This window comes from Oryctolagus cuniculus, chromosome 3 (genome assembly GCF_051225735.1).
Source record: "Oryctolagus cuniculus isolate XC-2025 breed Fujian yellow rabbit chromosome 3, ASM5122573v1, whole genome shotgun sequence".
Taxonomy (NCBI): Eukaryota; Metazoa; Chordata; class Mammalia; order Lagomorpha; family Leporidae; genus Oryctolagus; species Oryctolagus cuniculus.
In genome coordinates this window covers 17,597,858-17,616,838 of record NC_142869.1, presented here as the reverse complement: position 1 = coordinate 17,616,838, position 18,981 = coordinate 17,597,858, and positions in this window count along the sequence as shown.

Below are 18,981 nucleotides of genomic sequence, written 5' to 3'. Positions count from 1 at the left end.
AGTTCATTAACACGGAGCTAGAAAGGAATTACAGTAGCTGGGACTCAAAACTGCAGTGTAGGATACAGGTGTCTCAGGCAGCAGCTTAACCAGTTGTACCACAACACCTGCCCTGTGAGACCATGCTTATTTGGGTTAAATAGGACTAGACCTAGAACTAAGGAAATCTGAATAAAGTATGGACTTCAGTTAATAATAACAAGTAATACTGGCTCTATAAATGTAGAAACATCCCGTATACTCTTATTTTTCTGTAAATCTAGAACTGTTCTAAGAGCAAAGTTTATTTGGAAAAATAAATAGAAAGAAACAGCATCTTCTGATGATGAAACATGTCTGGGACACCTGGATTGCGCTAGCTCCACTGGCTTCTCAAGTTCCCTCAGCTCTGCTACGTTTGCCTTCACATGTTTCAGGATAAACAAAAACAGTGGGATGAGGAATTACTGTTGTGTGTTGCTCTGCAGGAATGCAGCTTGGTGAGAAGAACCTGGTGGAGCAGCATGATGCATGCCAGAAGGCTGCACAGAATTTATGATGATTTCCTTGTTTATTTTTTAAAGCACTGACTTGCCTAGAAAGGAGCCAAATATAATATATTTTCCCTCTCCTATGGGTTTACTAATTATTTGATCATATAAAGCACACATTTGCATTCTTTTATGTAGCACATAGAACATTATGCTTAGTAGGTCCACAATAAATAACCATGATTTATTTGAATGATTGTTATAAATAGAAGCACTGATGAACACAGCATAGTCCATGCATCTAATAGGAAAATATACATAAGAGGGCACACACTTCAAAATGTCAATGGAAAATGAGATGAAAAATGTTCATTTAATGAAAAAAATGTTTGACATTGTATATACCAGGGGTTTTCAAAAAGTTCAGGGAAAACATCTAACATTAAAAAAAAAAAAACTATGCATAGATTTTAAATTATTTTGTACCAAAAATTTAAAAAAAATTTTTTTATTTATCAGGGCCAGGGTTGTGGTACAACAGGTTGGGCAGCTGCCTGCAATGCCAGTATCCCATATAGGAATCAATTTGAGTCTTGGTTGCTCTACTTCAGATCCAGATCCCTGCTAATTCACCCAGGAAGGCAGCAGAAGATGGCCTGAAAGCTTGGACTCCTGTCACTCATGTGGGAGATCTGGATGGAGTTCCAGGCCTTGGCTGTTGTGGTCACCTGCAGAGTGAATCAGTGGATGAAAGATCCTCCCCACCCCCGCCATCTCTCTCTGTTTCTGTAACTATGCCTTATTTTTAAATTAGTTAATTTCTTTACATGTAACAGAAAGTGATGTTACAGTACATGTTATTTATAATTGCACAGTAATTTGTTTCAAAGTAACAAATTTGAAATTTATTTTATATATTTTAAAGGTAGAGAAAGACACAGAGAGAAAGAGATGGATCTCTCATCTGCTGGTTCACTCTTTCAATACCAGAAGCCAGAACTCAACCCAGGTCTCCCACAGTGATGACAGGGACCCAACTACTTGAGCCATAACCTGCTACCTTCTAGAGGGTACTTAACTAGGAAGTGAAATTGACAGTAGATTTTAGATTCAAATCTATGCACTCCGATATGGGATGTGGCTTTCCAAACAAGTGTCTTAACCACTATGCCAAAATGTCCACCTCAGTTATGGCCCTGTCTAAATAATGTCAGAGTTTGTGGACTCAAGAGGCTTCCATAGCCTTGACAGCTCTTGACAAGAGCCTCAGGTGATTACTGATTTCATAAATAAAAGCATCAATTGTTAAATCAATAACAGGAGTCATTGTGCACTTGCTCCCCATGTAGGACCTCTGTCCTTAATGAGTTGTCCTATGAGAATTAATGGTAAAAGTAGTATTCAAACAGTACTTTATATGTTGCATGTCTTTGTGGGTGCAAACTGTTGAAATCTTTACTTAGTATCGAGTTGATCATCTGTATATAAAGATAATTAAAAATGAATCTTAATAAAAAATCATATGGGAGAGAGAAGGAGGTGGTACAGTTTGGGGATAGGAGGGCAGGTATGAGGAGAAGAACTGCTATAATCCAAAAGTTGTACTTTTGAAATTTATATTTATTAAACAAAAGCTATCTATAAAGAAAAGCCAAAAAAAGTCCACCTCTAAATTTACCTTTTAATTCTGTTGTCCATGAGCTTTTTAAAGTACCCCTATAAAAGTCAATTTTGACTCTTATCAATTAGACATACCATATGTTTGCTACATCATCTTAAAATTAACTGCTATTAAAATTACCAAGAAAATTAAGTCTAGATCATAAAATCATCCTTTGAATGAATTTCTCCACCCAGAAAAAAGGTGTTACAATTCAATAAGCAAAAAGCATATTTTGAGAGATTAATTTCCATCTTTTTGACATCCATGTCACTCAAAGCTGGAAAACTTGATTTAAGAGTTTCAAACTCTGTCACCTAGAACAAATTTCAAGCTGAGGATGTCTATGTAGAATTTCGGTGATAATGGTTTTCTGGCCAAGTTGTTGTGGCCTTCAAAACAGAATTTGCAGCAGATTCTAAATGTAGTGAATTGAATATTGATGTAATGTCAAAAGACTCCTATAATTAAAGACATTTCTTTATATCAGCTCACTTCTACCATTCATTAATTCAACAGATATTTATCGAGTACTGCTTACTTTCCAAACACTGCATTCCCATGGTTTTTCTGGTTCTAGAATCAGTTAAAGTTACATGAATGAATGGATGAATGAATGAGATGACTCCCACAACCACATCACCCTACTGCTTCAGAGCCCATTTAGGGTAGTGAATGTGATGGAAAACTGAAAATCACCAAAACTTCTAACTTAGAAAGACTTCTTTGGGAGCCAGGGAAGCAAGTCCCTATGATTCTTCTGGAACATGGTTCTCTGACCATACCCCATCTCCCCCGCAAATCTGTTGGATGAGTATTTATATTGCTTCTTTCCATGCCTTCCAGATTGCAACCCAGAAAAGGAGCCAGGGTTTCTGCAAGCAAGCTCTTGCCTTTCTCTCCTTCTTTTTTTGGTCTCCTCCTCCATACACAAAAGGGCTTTCCCTTTTCCATCTGTCAGAAACCATTCTTATTCCAAGTTTTCTTAGGGATACAAGATTCTGTTTAATGGCCTGTTCTGTGTTTTCTATTACTTTTTTTCTGTTTGTTTAAACTTCATGCTATGAAGAACATAGGACACCTAAAGAGTACACCAAATAGATATGACCCATGTCCCATTCCTCCAAGAAAACCATCCTCCCAGGGCAATTCCTCCAGCCCGCACATCCTTGTTCATTTCTCCTTCTAATATTATTCTGAAGCAAGTCCCCAGCATCTTTTGTTTCAGCCTGGAATTAATGATGGAAAGACTAAGTGGAAGAACTTTACATCAGTCAAAGGGGAAGGATAGTGGGAAGTCTTCAATTAATGTTATTTACTTACAGTAGGATAACCTGAAAAAGGAATAAAAAAAATCACCTAACTTTGAGTGTTAAAGTGTTAAACAATCCTAGCAGTGCAAGTATGTGGAGACAGAAAGTGGTCTGATTGTTCTGCCTTGCTTTTGCTTTCTTCCCGCCTCTTACATTTATATTTTTCTCTCTATTGGCTTAGTTGATCCTCAAATATCTTGCCTTCTCCACAGAGAGGGAATGAAGAATGAATGAGTGAGTGAGGAATAAGGAGATGGTGTCCACACCATTAGGAATGGAGTACCTGACTGGTTCACCTTGGGTCACATGGCCTTTCCTGGACCAATCACAGCAGTTAGGGATCTGGATTACCCTGACTGACATAGTCTTTTTTGCAATATCTATTTATTTGTTTGTAGGAGTTACAGAGAAGGAGCATCAGAAGCAGACAAACACACACATACACACACACACACAGAGAGAGAGAGAGAGAGAGAGAGAGAGATCTTCCATCTACTGGTTTACTCCTCAAATGGCTGCAATGGCTGGGGCTGGGCCAGGCCAAAGCCAGGACTAGGAACTACATTCTATTCTACCACCTGAGGGGCAGGAATAGCCATCTGCTGCTGCTTTCCCAGGTGCAGTAGCAGGGAGCTGGATTGGAAGCAGAGCAGCCCGAGCTTGAATGGCTTCTCCATTATGAGATACAAGCATCATAGGCAGTGACTTAACCCACTATCCTACAACATGGACCTCTTGACACAGCTTTGCCTACTCCTCCTCTGCTGTGATTACCTGGTGGGGTGTAAAAGAAAGGAGGGGGAGCAAAAACACCACAATCATGGGAAGGAAAGGGACATATGTTCATGGAGCTTTTCCTATTTAATTGGAAATATAATTTCTGTAAGCTAAAAAGCCCTAAGAGTATGAATGTTTACATTTTTAATGTAAAAATTGAAATTCAGAAAAGTTAGGAAATTTTCTGAGCCTTCAACTGTCTTAGTATCCTTGATTTCATCCTTACTTGCTTTTTTGAGTTACATGTTTTAAAGTACATAATGGGGTGGGAAAAGTGGCACAGCCACCACTTGGGACTCCCACATCCCGTGGTGGAGTGCTGGTTTGAATCATGGATGAACTGCTTCCATTCAGCTTCCAGCTATTGCATCCTGGGAGGAAACAGATGATGGTGTAAGTAGTTGGATCATTGCCACACACTGTAAGAGACCCATATGAAGTTCTCTCTTGGCTTCAGCCTGGCCCAGTCTCGACTATTATGGGCATTTGATGAGTGAACCAGATAAAAGATTCTCTGTGTGTGTGTGTGTGTGTGTGTGTGTGTGTCTATTTACCTTTCAAACAGATGGAAATAGTTATTTTAAATGTTTAAAAATTATTTTAAATGTTTAAAAATTATTTTAAAAGTTTATAATTCTTGGTGTACTTGATGGACATATAAAGAAGACATTTCAAGAGCCAACCTACAGGGGACAGGCATTTGGCACAGCGATTAAGACAATGCTTGAGATGCCATCATCCCATAGTGGAGTGCCAGGGTCCACAGCCCAACTCAGTTCCTGACTGTTGCTTCCCACTGATGTGCACCCTGGGGGGTAGTTGGTGAGATTCAAGTATTTGGGTTCCAGCCACCTATTTGGAGACCCAGATTGAGTTCTGTTCTCCTGCTGTTTCAGGCACTGAGGGATGAACCAGTGGGTGGGCTCTCGCTCCCTCTCTCTCTCTCACACCCCTTACCCCCCAACTCTCTCACTCTTGCTTTCACTCTCTCTTTCTCAGTCCTTCTGCCTCTCAAATAAAATAAAAATGAAGTTTTAAAAAGAGAGATTACAAGTGATTTTGATTATTATGAATTTTAAACATGTGAGGCTATGTGAAAATATATGGCCATGAACAGTTTTCTCAACTCTCTGTGCCTCTGTTTTCCAGTGGATAGAGTGATGGAAGCAATGGTTATCGTACCAAGCTGGCCACAGAAGTGAGGAAAGGAATGCAGGCAAAGGGTCTTACACAGCACCCAGGTTATGATTTGAAACAGGAAATGGTTGTAATTATTATTATTATTACTGCTCCAGTGGAATACAAAGAGATGCTTATCAAGAGCAAAACAAAACCCAGGGTCACCAACTGTGATAAATCGATGTGATTGTGAAATGAAAACACCTTCCCTTTCTTATTTCTTAAAATGATCCAAAAAATACAAAGGTGTTTGTTATTTCCCACATCCATTGAATAGACTTTCCCTTCAATCCAGAAATTCACTGAAAGCTGAACGGCAGAAGGTAATGAGGTTACCAAAAGGGAAAAAAATTGAAAAGCCGGAAAAAACTCACTGACCTAGAAACTGAACCATTTGAGTGATTTTGTCAAATTAGAGTAGATATCATTCCTATTTCTTCTTGTTGTTGGAAAGGGAAGCCAATAAAACTTCTTTCAAGAGGAAAATTGTCCCAATAAATGGTGCTAACCTCCTAAATGGAACATCTAACAATGTGACAACACTGTGTGCTTATTTGTTGAAGATTAGGCAAATGCTACTGCTCTTATGGTTGGAAAAATTTGGCAATGAAAGTAAAAAAAAAAAAAAAAACACTTGAGTAATTACTATCCTGGGAATATATTCAATAGTCTAGATAAAGTTGTCTCTCTGACTCAATTTGAAGCTTGCCAGACGTATTTCTTATTATAAAGGATACAACTCACCCTAGAAGGGGGTTGTGTAGTAATGGCATAAAGAAATGTAAGCCAATGGAATGCAGAAATTTCATACAGCCCCATCATGAGTTCTCTAGGACTAGAAGACATCTGGCTAAAGGGGGATGGAGACAATCTGGGGAGGAATGTGAAGCTCCTCCTTGTTGCAAATCACTGTGTTGTCCCATACAGATGGTTTCCTAAAATCTCTGGTCTTGGTCAGATCAAGTACTAAAAAATTAACTCAGCAATCTAAGTCACAAGACTACAGAATCTGATAGGGGTGTCAGGTATAGCAGAATGGTTTTCATTTCTTGTTCCTAACTACCTTCCCCTGTTCTGTTGCCTAATGAAGGTAATGGGAAAAGCAATGAATTTGCAATGAGAAGCCCTGCTGTGCAAACCACAGAAGCCCTCTTTTAGTGAAGAGACATCCTCTGTTTTCATAATATTGAAATTGCCCAAGAGATATCATCAGAACAAACATATAAGCACTTGGAAGCAAGAAAGTATTTCATTCAAAATTTTATTCCCAGGGGCTAGTACTCTTCCTGGAACTAAGAAATATTCAGCAAATATAAAGTGAATGGACTCATCATCAAAAGGCATATATGTGATAAAATAATCATAAATATCCCCCAGAATTAGGGCAACTGTTATTTCCATCTTTTGTGACTATGGTCAGTCAAAATCTGAAATGAGGGTTCAGCACTGTGGCATAGCAGGTAAAGACGCCGCCAGCAGTGCTGCCATCTCAAATGGGCACCAGTTCAAGTCCTGGTTTCTCCACTTTCAATCCAGCTCTATGCTATGTCCTGGTAAAGCAGTAGAAGATGGCCCAAGGCCCTGAGCCCCTGCACCTGTGTGAGAGACCCGGCAGAAGCTTCTGGCTCCTGGCTTCGAATAGGCACAGCTCCGGCCATCGCGGCCAATTGGGGAGTGAACCAGCGGATGGAAGACCTCTCTCTCTCTCTCTCTCTCTCTCTCCTTCTCTGTGTGTGTAACTCTTTCAAATAAATAAATAAAATCTTTAAAAAAAATTCTGAAATGAATCTCTATTTGCTAGACCAGAAAGGCAGGCTAAAATTGGAAGCTAGAGGAAGCACAACAACAAAAAATGAAAGCTCTCCTTTTGGATCTAATATCTTAAATTTTTCCTAAGTTTGAGAGAAGAATTGGGAATAATTTACTCATTCACTCAAAAATCATGCTTGCCTTTACTGATCCCATCAATTCTGTGAAACCCCTAGCGATGTTCAGAAGGGGAGAATCTGAGAGAATGCAAGTCTATTCAAAATTTGGAATGGGAACAAGGTCCTGTAAGACTTGGGGCTGTACACATAGGTGGTAATTCCATACAGGCTTTTAGTGCTTTCCATATGCTGATGAAACTCTGATACCATGTACTAAGCCCCAGGATGGGAGGGAGAGCCTAGGAATTGGCCTGGCAATCTCTGCTTATTTTGACCTAATCCCTCACCTATCTGGTTATTCTCAGTCCTTTCTTTCCTGTTTCTCCTTTGATTTTAACCAGGATTCCAATCTTGAACCCGAGCCCTAGCAGGGATTTGTTTGTGCCCCCACTGGGTGGCCAAAGGACTCCAGCTTCTCAAGTTTTCCTTAGTATTGGCAGTAAGCCACTCCAGACTACATAGAAAAATTGCTTTTTCCTCAATAGTTGGCCAACCCATGATAGCCTTGGAAACTGATGTCTACATTCAAGCTCATGTTGGTCCTGGTGCATTGAATAAACTACTAAATATGAGTGAATGATAGCACATTTAGCTACAAATTGGGAAGACTAACATGCATTTTTATAGACCGGTTTATCCAATAATGCCATTAGTAACAATGACTTTAAAAATTTTATTATGGAAAATGTCAAATGAATACAAAAGTAGAATAGGATAATGAACTTGCATGCACCCTTCATTTTAGAATTTACGGCTATAAAATCATTGTACAACCACCAAATCATTTCAATACTGCACAATTACATTTTTTTTACTATAGCCATATTTGTAACTTGGCAGTATTGGCTGCCCTGCTTTCAAGACCACATCCTGCATGGCTCAGTGATGATGGTCCATTCCTCCCAACTGACTTAGTCTAAATGGCTTAAGCAAATCTACTCAAGATATTGTATGTTTACTCCCTTTCTTAAAAATGGAAGATGATTTAAAAGGTCATAAAAATGTTCATGCTTCAGGCAGTCTGTGCAGTTCCCCTTTTTGTCTCTGACAGCAATTTGGCAAGAGAGCATGTTTACTGCTTCTGATCTCAACTGTAAAAAGTCCAGCAAGGTAATACAAACCATGCCAACCTCCCTCAACTATTAATTACACAGCCCATCCATGAATTTATCTAAACATTTTTTTGAGCCATTTCTATTTCTGGCCTGTACCAATTCTGAACAAGGCTGGTCAAGGTCATGGAGATAACAGAGCAGAAGCACAAGGTGGTGGGCAGATAATGAAACCCACATACGAGTACATGAGTTGCAGGCCACTAGACACAATTTGGGTTAAATGGACTTCATAGCTAAGTAATAGAATTACCAGTTAAGTCACTTAAATTTTTTATTCATTGTTAATAGCTTATTGCCTACAACAATGAATCCTCACACAAAGGTGAGTTCATTTCTAAAAAATTGAAGTTATTATAAAATATTTTCTAACCCATAGCACAGTTTAGACTTGTGGAGATAAAGTACATATATACATATATATATATGAGCTCTTTTCATCCTTATCTTCTATAATATTAGTCTGAACATTTATATTTATTAAGGAGAAGATGAATATTACATGTGTGCATGTGTGTATGTGATAATATACAATATAAGACATAAATATTATATTATATACGCACATACATTATATTATATATACTATATTATATAGTTGTTGTTGCCTCGAGTTTAAATACAATTCTGAAAGTGACAAATTTACATTCCCAAACAAGCTTATTCATTTTCCAAACTAAACATTTGATACTCCCACAGAGGCTGATCTGCATACCTTAGCCTGCCCCTTTCTCTCCCTGTGCATCTTGCACTTACCTTTGGTAAAATGGGTTGGGGGAAAGCAACTGTCAGAGATAAAACTGGGTGAAAAATTCACATACAGGAAAAAAATTTCGAGTGTATATCGTGTTGACAGTGAGTTCTAAGAAATACCCTACGTAACGGACAAACACTTGTGCAATCTGTGTAATCACATTTTAAACTAACTTTAATCATGCTAGTTAGAGACAAATTTAATTAAAAGACACTTAGAATGCTATATTATACTAAAAGTATAATATAAAAATAATGGAAATTGTTTTAAGAACAAATTTGAATATAGTACAAATTCTTCCAAATTAAAAATTCATTCATTATAACTCATGTTATGCTACTTTCCATTTAACAGTATTGTTTTTGTGGCTGCATCAAAGTAACTGCCTTCCATTAACAGGGTTAGTCCTGAACTCTGTGAATTTGAATGAGATACAAAAGCATCCCTTAAACCAAATGCAAAGTTTTGTCTTGCTAACAGATGCTTTTTCTTGTACAGTGCTTGGTTTTCTTAGCTGACTTCACAAATTTCTTCCCTAGAATCCACAGGCATTGTCTCTGTGACCAGAGGGACGTGAACCATTGATCTACCCCGGTACAAACTGGGACACAGTTAAGCAGAAGACAAAACTGCAGGATGAGGAAGGTTAGTTTTGCAGTTTAATCACAGAGAAAACAGTAGCCTTGCAGCTACCAAGTATATTCTGGGAGTGAGACTCTATGCCCCAAGGGAAAAAAGAACTGAGAGCCTGAGAGTGTGTCCACACTCGGAGACTTGCGGGGACCTATATAATCACAGGACTGTACTGTATGCTGTAAACACTGGTTCTCTCCTGTTATTGGAGGGGAGGCTTGACATTCTGTTCTCTTTGCTTGAAAAGCTCTCTCACTGGCTAGGCAACCCCTCCTCTTCCACCTCCTCCTCCTGCAGATTTCAGCTTCCTCAGGAAAGCCACTTCCAGTCTGGGCTAAATTTCTTTAATCCAGGCATGCACCCGTTGTCTATAAATTACCTGCAAATACGCCAGCATACACAATATATTTGTTTTTCTTGATCTCTATCTTGGGAGTATTTAATTCATGGCTGAAGGACTTCAATGTAACATACACACTCAAGGTATGATTAGTTAGCATTTAAAAATGAATCAAAAATCTACAGTCCAAAGTCAGCTACAGAAATGTTTCAACTATATCTCTAAATCATGAAAGATTTTTATAATCAACAAACTGTATTTTTAAATGATTTTTCACTAGTTTAATGGGTGGCATCTTAAACAAATGAACACTGGCAAGAATTTATACACACACTCTTGCCATCACAAAAAAATGGTGAATTGAGATGGGCCAGCACCATAAATTCTTCAGGGGGATCTTAGGTTTAGGAGCCCATCTGGTTCTGGGTCTAGTCACATGCAGATTGCTGAAAACTAACCTTGTTGCTGGAAACTTGTCACAGTAATTTCAAGTGACCTTCACTGCCATGTGGATTGTCAGAGAGCCTGAGAGCTTGCTGCTTGACGTGTGGTGTAGGAACATTTGGCTAGAAATGCACACTCTTGGGCCCCACCCCAAAACCAGTCTCCTGATAATCCTTTGAAAGAATCTCGTCACTAGCACCTGGATGAGGAAGTGAATGACAATTGCAGATCTTACCAACTTTAATTATGGGAGCCCACCTTTATCGACCACAAATAATCTTATCACTGTGCACTATCAAATTGATTGAGGTCAGTCTGCAAACTTTTCTTTTTCCAGTCTGCCTCAGTTGGTAATTTCTTATTCACTGTGTGATTATGTGGTTAGTAAGTGTCTCCCTTAGTGTAAGGTAGACTCAAAGGACTCAGAAAAAAGTTTTGTTTTGTCTCTCTTTGACTTCTATGATCAAGCATCTAGCACTGTTTCTAGAAGACACTCAACAAATATTGTTGAATGAATGTTGGTGAAGGAAAGAAGTGTTTATGATTTCCTGAGCAGGCAAAGGAAATGCATTTGAGTTTTTGTGGGCTTTAAAATTTTGAACTGATTTTGGCTTCTGAATAAATAACTTCCATTGTCATTCTCCCCCCAGCCTACCCCAAAGCCCTAACAGTTCCAAAGCTCGAATCTTGTGTACTTAGGCTGCTATGACAGTGAATCCCAATATATGAAAGATCAATTATAAAAGCTTTTCCTTCCTTCCTTCCTTCCTTCCTTCCTTCCTTCCTTCCTTCCTTCCTTCCTCCCTCCCTCCCTCCCTCCCTCCCTCCCTTCCTTCCTTCCTTCCTTCTTTCCTATTACTATCTCTCTTTTTTTTTTGTTGGAGTTTACAAATCAGGCATGTACAACTGTAGTACTCATGGTATGCATAACTACAGTGTTAAAAGGAACATTGACACATTATTTCATGACATTAGCACATTGTTCTGGGCTCTAGATGGCAGACAGCCATTATACCAGAGGGAGAAAACCAGCCAGTGGTGATACACATATGCTTCTCCTATTCCCAGTCTTGTGAAACAGAAAATCTTATCAGAAATATGTAATCAATGTAAGCTTATTTTATGCAAATTATACCCTATTAAGGAAGCTTGTGAACAAAATCTCTGAAAACAAGATTCTGCAAGCTTTTTGGCACTGCTGTGACAGACAGTACTAAATACCAGCAGACTTGCATATTTAAAATACCTAATGATGGGGAGAAAATATAAAATTAATTATCATGGTGAGAAAAAGGCCTGTCAGACAGATAATTTATTAAAAACTATTTTGGCAAATTTTTGCATAAAACATTTCTAAATAAAAGAAATTTATCTACGTAATAATAGGTATTGGAACTATACCAAAGTGGCTCCAAATTAAGATTTATGTTGAGCTGCAATCCAAACAATAGATGAAATAAATTGTACTTATAATGCACAATTGATTGCTCACAGAAATGTTGAGCCACGAGAATGGTTTGCCAGCTCATATTTGTAGATTCTAAAGTTTGATGTGAGTGTTATTTAAGGGAATTCAAGTACTTTTAATGCTCCAGCCATGCCTGCAAAGGATATTTTTCAAAAGTGTGTGCTCTGGTTCATATGTTTTATTCCAAGACAGTTATTATATAGTACTACCTTCATCATAATTCTGTTCTGAGGATAGGAGATTTCTTCCTGTTTTCAAAACCACATGCATAAGAAAGAAATATGCAGGAAAGAAATCCAAACACTATAATAATATGTGAATGAAATGATTGAAATGGTTAAGTAATACTTTATTATTAAAGCATACCATTTTTCTTAGACATTCAACCTCACATAAGAGACTTACCATTTGAAAAGGACAAAACTATTAGATTTTATTGCTTAGAGATATTTATGCACATAGATCCCTAAAATGGAAAGGCACAGAGTTTATCGTGCTTCTCCCATAACTCAAAACTGTTGAATAGATTTAGTATTTTTAAAATGAATTAAAACCAGACGTGGGCAATTTCAGCCCTGAAACTGGTGGTTTCAATAATGAATGAGAATAAAATAGTGATGATAGAAATGCTTTCGTGTGGTGCAAGTGAGTGCTCTTACTCTGAAAGAAGAAAGATGTTTAAAACAGAAATATGCATGTAAACTTTTTTTAGTTTATTTGAAAGAAGGAGAGAGAGAGAGAGAGGGAATCTCATCTGCTAGTTTACCCCTCAAATGCCTGCAAGGCCAGGCTTAGACCAGGCCAAAGTCAGGGGCCAGGAACCATCCAGGTTGGTCTCCCATATGGATGGCAGGAACCCAACTACTTGAGCCGTCACCTGAGGCATCCCACAGGTGCACATTACCAGGAAACTGAAACAAGGAGCAGAGCCAGGGACTCTGACATGGGATACAGTCATCCCAAGCAGCATGTCATAGCACTGCATCAAGTGTCTACCTAAGAAATATGATTTACACTAAGAATGGAAAAAACGATCAAAGTCAGTAGGTGGAGAACAGAAAGGGAGGTTTTAGCTGTCAAGGACTCAGATCATTCTTAAAGTGGAGAGGGGCTGCCACCTGGGCCACTTCTTGGGATTCTTAGATAGAAGAGCTTGCCTTTTTCCCAATTCCCTAAACTCTGTGTTTCTCAGCTAGAAAGTCTCATGATCAGAGTGTGTACTCTAGCCCACTTCCCAAACATCAGTGCCCAAATAGAAGAATGGAGAATTTAGGTATATTCTGTGTCAATTCAAATAGAACTTCAGGACTGCACAAAGAACTGGAAAGGAAGCTGGCCTTACTCTATTTTCCCTCTGTGCCCTTCACACAAGCTTTCATTCCTTCCCAGGAGAGCAATTCCACCTGTTTGGAATGTGACAAGTGTTTCAGAACCTTCCATTGGACGGTCCACTGTGCAGCTTACATACTCATGGCAACATTGTGGCCTTAGAGAAAGAAATCATAGATTGTAAACTCATCCATTTAACATAATTTTTGATACATTTTTGTAAAATGCTTTCTATGTCCACAACATTGAGATAGATGCAAAGATTACTAAAACTCTACTAACAAAGATGAAAAGATCAAAGAAGATAAAAAAAGTTACAAATAATTACAGCACAATGATAGGTCTTCAAGTGCATCCTGAGTCATGATATTAAGAAGAATGTGATCATTCGGCTTGGGTCAACAAGAAAAGGCTGTGCCAAGGAAGACATAGTAGCCAAGTAAGGATGCTAGCAATTGTGTGATATGAAGTCACATCACAGTGTGTGATGTGAAGCCTACATTTGTCTCTGGAAAACTTGATTTTCAAGCCTGCTATCTTCCACATTCTTCTAGATCTCTCTTTTCTCCTCCATCTTCTCCATCTTCCATTCCTGATCTTTTCTCTTTTTTCCTTTTGTCTCATAATTTTTCCCTTCAAAGTTTTGGGCCAACAATAGCTATGTATGCCATATCATTCCTTCTCTTCTCTGTTGACCTATTCTGTCACATATGCACATGCAAGAGTGCTCAATTTTGCAAAAAAGTAAAATACAATCAGACTTTATGTTTGTTTTTATCTCCTCTAAAGCAGTTTTCTTTCCCCCTTTTTGCATGGTCCTCCCACTGTCTTAAAACATTTGTTCTGGCCGGCACCGTGGCTCAATAGGCTAATTCTCTGCCTGCGGCGCTGGCACCTCGGGTTCTAGTCCCGGTCGGGGCGCCAGATTCTGTCCCAGTTGCTCCTCTTCCAGTCCAGCTCTCTGCTGTGGTCCGGGAAGGCAGTGGAGGATGGCCCAAGTCCTTGGGCCCTGCACCCGCATGGGAGACCAGGAGGAAGCACCAGGCTCCTGGCTTCAGAACAGCGCAGTGCACTGGCTGCAACGCGCTGGCTGTAGTGGCCATTGGGGGGTGAACCAACAGAAAAAGGAAGACCTTTCTCTGTCTCTTTCTCACTGTCCACTCTGCCTATCAAAAACAAAAACAAAAACAAACAAACAAAACATTTGTTCCAACTCCACATTTCATCCTCTCATTTCTACTGATAACTTGCAATGCTGTCTTATATACTTTCCTCATGATTACATAATCTTACACACACACACAGAGTTGTGTGTATATATACACACACAGGTATAGGGTTGCTTTCCTCATTGCTTACTTTATAAAAATGTTATCTTTCTTTCTCAATTGAAAAGATTTCTTTCTCATCCATAGGAACTCCTCCAAATCTACTGGTGGTGTTCCAGTTGATTCTTTCTGTGACTATGTAGTACTCCAGCATGTGGACATAGAATGAATTGGTCAATTATTACCATAAGAAAATTGAACTTCACCTCCAGGTTTTTGACTCTGTAAATGTTGATATCTATATAGCCTTAGATGTTCTTATTTCTCTGTTCTGGATTCCTGGGAATGGCATTGTTAAATCAATGCATGCATACACACACACATACTCTATTTTAATAGATTTTACCAGGCGCGTTGTTTTCAAGAAATGTTTTAATTCACACCATCAATGTGTGAGAAAATATTCTTTCTGTATCCCTGTTAGTAACAGATGTTTATACTTTTATTCAATCATCAGAAATTTCTTTTTTTCATCAACTTAGAATTTAAAATATGTAAAATATGTCCCTGATTCCAAAGTCAAAATCATATAACCAACTGTGTTTAGGGAGACTCATTCTCACCCCTGTCCTGTCCTGATTGTTTCTTCCCATATAGGTAATTTTAAAATCTATTTTTCTTTATTCTTTCGTGTATCCCTTTGAAATATACTTACATTATTGTACTGAACCTCTTTTTAATATTAAAGGTAGCCTAGCATATATATTCTTCTATTCTTGGCTCTTTTCACTTAAAAACATGTCCTGGTTTTCAATCTACATGAGGGTATAAAGACTTTCCTTATTCTTTTTTTATAGCTACACAATATTATATTGTATGAATGTACCATATGTTATTCAACTATTCTTCAATTGACGAACATTGAGGTTGATTTCAATCTTTCACTCTTATAAAAAAATGTCACAGGGAATAACATTGAGCATAAGTCATTTTGTATTTTTCCAATGTATTTTTAGGCTATATTCCTAGAAGTGAGATTGATGTGAAAAAGGTAAATGCATAAGTAATTTTTTTTTAGGTATTACCAGATGCTCCGCCTTTGGGTTGTACAACATTGCACTGCCACCAAAATTTTGAGAGTGACTGTTTTTCTCACAGCCTTGCCAAAATTCTCCCCATCCAAACATTTAGATTTTCATAATATTGATTCATGGGAAATGGCAGTTTCACTTAATTTATATTTCTTCTATTATAAGTAAGTTTGAGAATATTTTCATGTTTGAATACCATTAGACATATGTTGTTGGGAATTACTTGTTTATCTATTTTGTTAATTTCCCTTTCCCCTTCAATTTTAGTCATTATTTAAAAACAACTTTGGGGTTGGTGCTGTGGCACAGTTGATTAAATTACCATCTCCACGGCCGGCGCCGTGGCTCACTAGGCTAATCCTCCGGCTTGAGGTGCCGGCACCCCGGGTTCTAGTCCCAGTCGGGGCGCTGGATTCTGTCCCAGTTGCCCCTCTTCCAGGCCAGTTCTCTGCTGTGGCCAGGGAGTACAGTAGAGGATGGCCCAAGTACTTGGGCCCTGCACCCCATGGGAGACCAGGAGAAGCACCTGGCTCCTGCCATCAGATCAGCGTGGTGCACTGGCTGCAGCGTGCCAGCCGCGGCAGCCATTGGAGGGTGAACCAACGGCAAAGGAAGACCTTTCTCTCTGTCTCTCTCTCTCTCACTGTCCACTCTGCCTGTCCAAAAAAAAAAAAAAAAAAATTACCATCTCCAATGCCTGCATCTCATACAGGCACAAATTCATGTCCCAGTTATACCATTTCCAATCCAGTTCCTTGCTAATGCACCTGGGAAAGAAGCAGAGGAAGATGGCCCAAGTGCTTAGGCCCCTGCACACACATAGGGTACCTGGCTTCAGCCTGGCCCACCCCCAGCTGTTGTGGCCATTGTGGGGCGTGAAAAAGTAGATGTAAGATCTCTCTTTCTGTGTCTCTCCTCCATGTCTCTAATTCCGCCTTTTAAATAAATTAATTCAATTAAAAAAAGAAAAAGTAAAAAAATGACTTCTTATGATCTAAATTTCAAATATTATAAATTTATTTTTTGATTTAGAACATGTTGATTTTGTTACAAAAAGATAAGTAATTTTTTAAATTTTCATAGAGCTGAACTTAATTATTTCAACTTCTTTATGGATTCTGACTTTGCAGGTAATAAGAAATCCCTCATTCCAGTTTATAAAATATTAATCTGTGCTTGCTCTTAGGAGTGGTAGGCTCTGCATTTTTATATATAGATCTCCAATCACTAATGAGTTTATGTTGGTTTATGGATTGATATACATAGCTAATTCTATATTTTCCCACATATTTCAACATCACTAATTTATTTTTTTCCAAAGAAACCTTTTATTTAATGAGTACAAATTTCATAAGTACTTTATGAATATAGTGATTCTTCCCAGCACACCCGCCTTCCCACCCCCACTCATACGTCAACTCCTCTTCCCTTTCTCATTCCCAGTCCCATTTTCCATTAAGATTCATTTTCAATTAACTTTGTACAGAAAAGACCAACTCTATTAAGAAAAGATTTCAACAATTTACACACACACACACACACACAATGTAAAAACTATTTGAGAACAAGTTTTACAGTTAATTTTCATTGTACAGCTCCTGAATACAGAGATCCTGCATTGGGAGTGGGTGCACAGTTACTACTGTTGTTAAATTAACAATTAACAGTCTTATGTATGATGTCAGAGATCACCCAATGCTCTTGACATGAGCTGTCAAGGCTATGGAAGCATTTTGAGTCCATAATCTCCATCAGTATTGAGGCAAATTCATAAGTAAAGTGGAAGTTCTCTCCCCCTTCAGAGAAAAGTACATCTTTCTTTGATGGCCACTTCTTTCCACTGGGGTCTCACTCACAGAGATCCTCCATGTAAGACATTTTTTTTTTTGCCATGGTGTCTTGGTTTTCCATGCCTAAATGCTCTGATGGTATTTTCAGCCAGAACAGAATGCCTTAAGGACTGATTCTGAGGCCAGAGTGCTATTTAAAGAAATTATCATTCTATGAGTCTGCTCTGTGGACTGATTCCCATGTTGGAACATTCTCTCCTTTTTAATGCTATCTATTATTATTATGAGGCACTTGATCCTATTTATATGATACCTTTAACACTCAATCCTATCTATATAATCAATTTAACAGTTAATATGATCACTTTAACACTTAAGATGGCATTATTACCAACAGCCTAATGAGATTTGGAGTGCCATGGCAAGTTTTAGCTCTTCCCTTAGAAGGAAGTCTGTAGGAATCTATGCTGAACTGTATAGCTTTACAGTTAGAAACTTCCTCCTGCCCTTCTTATTTCTACTTCTATTTTTTACTGGGATCTATTTACAATTGGCTTTATACACATATGAATAACTCTATGTTAATAAAGAGTTCAATCGTTGTTTTTTATTTTATTATTTTTTATTATTTTTAAATTTTTTTGACAGGCAGAGTTAGATAGTGTGAGAGAGAGAGAAAGAGAGAAAAGTCTTCCTTTCATTGGTTTACTCCCCAAATGGCCGCTACAGCTGGAGCTGAGCTGATCCGAAGCCAGGGGCCAGGTGCTTCCTCCTGGTCTCCCATGTGGGTCCAGGGCGCAAGTACTTGGGCCATCCTCCACTGCCTTCCCAGGCCACAGCAGAGAGCTGGACTGGAAGAGGAGCAACTGGGACAGAATCTGGCACCCCAACCGGGACTAGAACCCGGGGTGCCAGCACCACAGGCAGAGGATTAGGCTAGTGAGCCACGGTGCTGGCCAAGTTCAACCAATGTTATTAAGAAGGAAAAAAAACTATTCCTCAACAGTCAAGACAAGGGCTGTTCAAGTCATTGCTTCACAAAGTTTCAATTTCACTTCTACAGATTTCCTTTTAGGTGGTCTATTAGTTATCACAGATCAGGGAGAACATACCGTATTTGTCTCTTCAGGACTGGCTTATTTCACTAAGTATGATGTTTTCCAAATTCATCCATTTTCTTGCAAATGACCAGATTTCACTTTTTTTTTAACCTCTGTGTAGAATTCCATAGAGTATATATCCCATAATTTATTTATCCAGTCTTTAGTTGATAGGCATTTAGGTTGATTCCATGTCTTAGTTATTGTGAATTGAGCTGCAATAACATGGGAGTGCAGATAACAATTTTATTTACTGATTTCATTTCCCTTGAGTAAAGCCCCAGGAGTGGGATGTCTGGGATATATGGTAGGTCTATATTCAGAT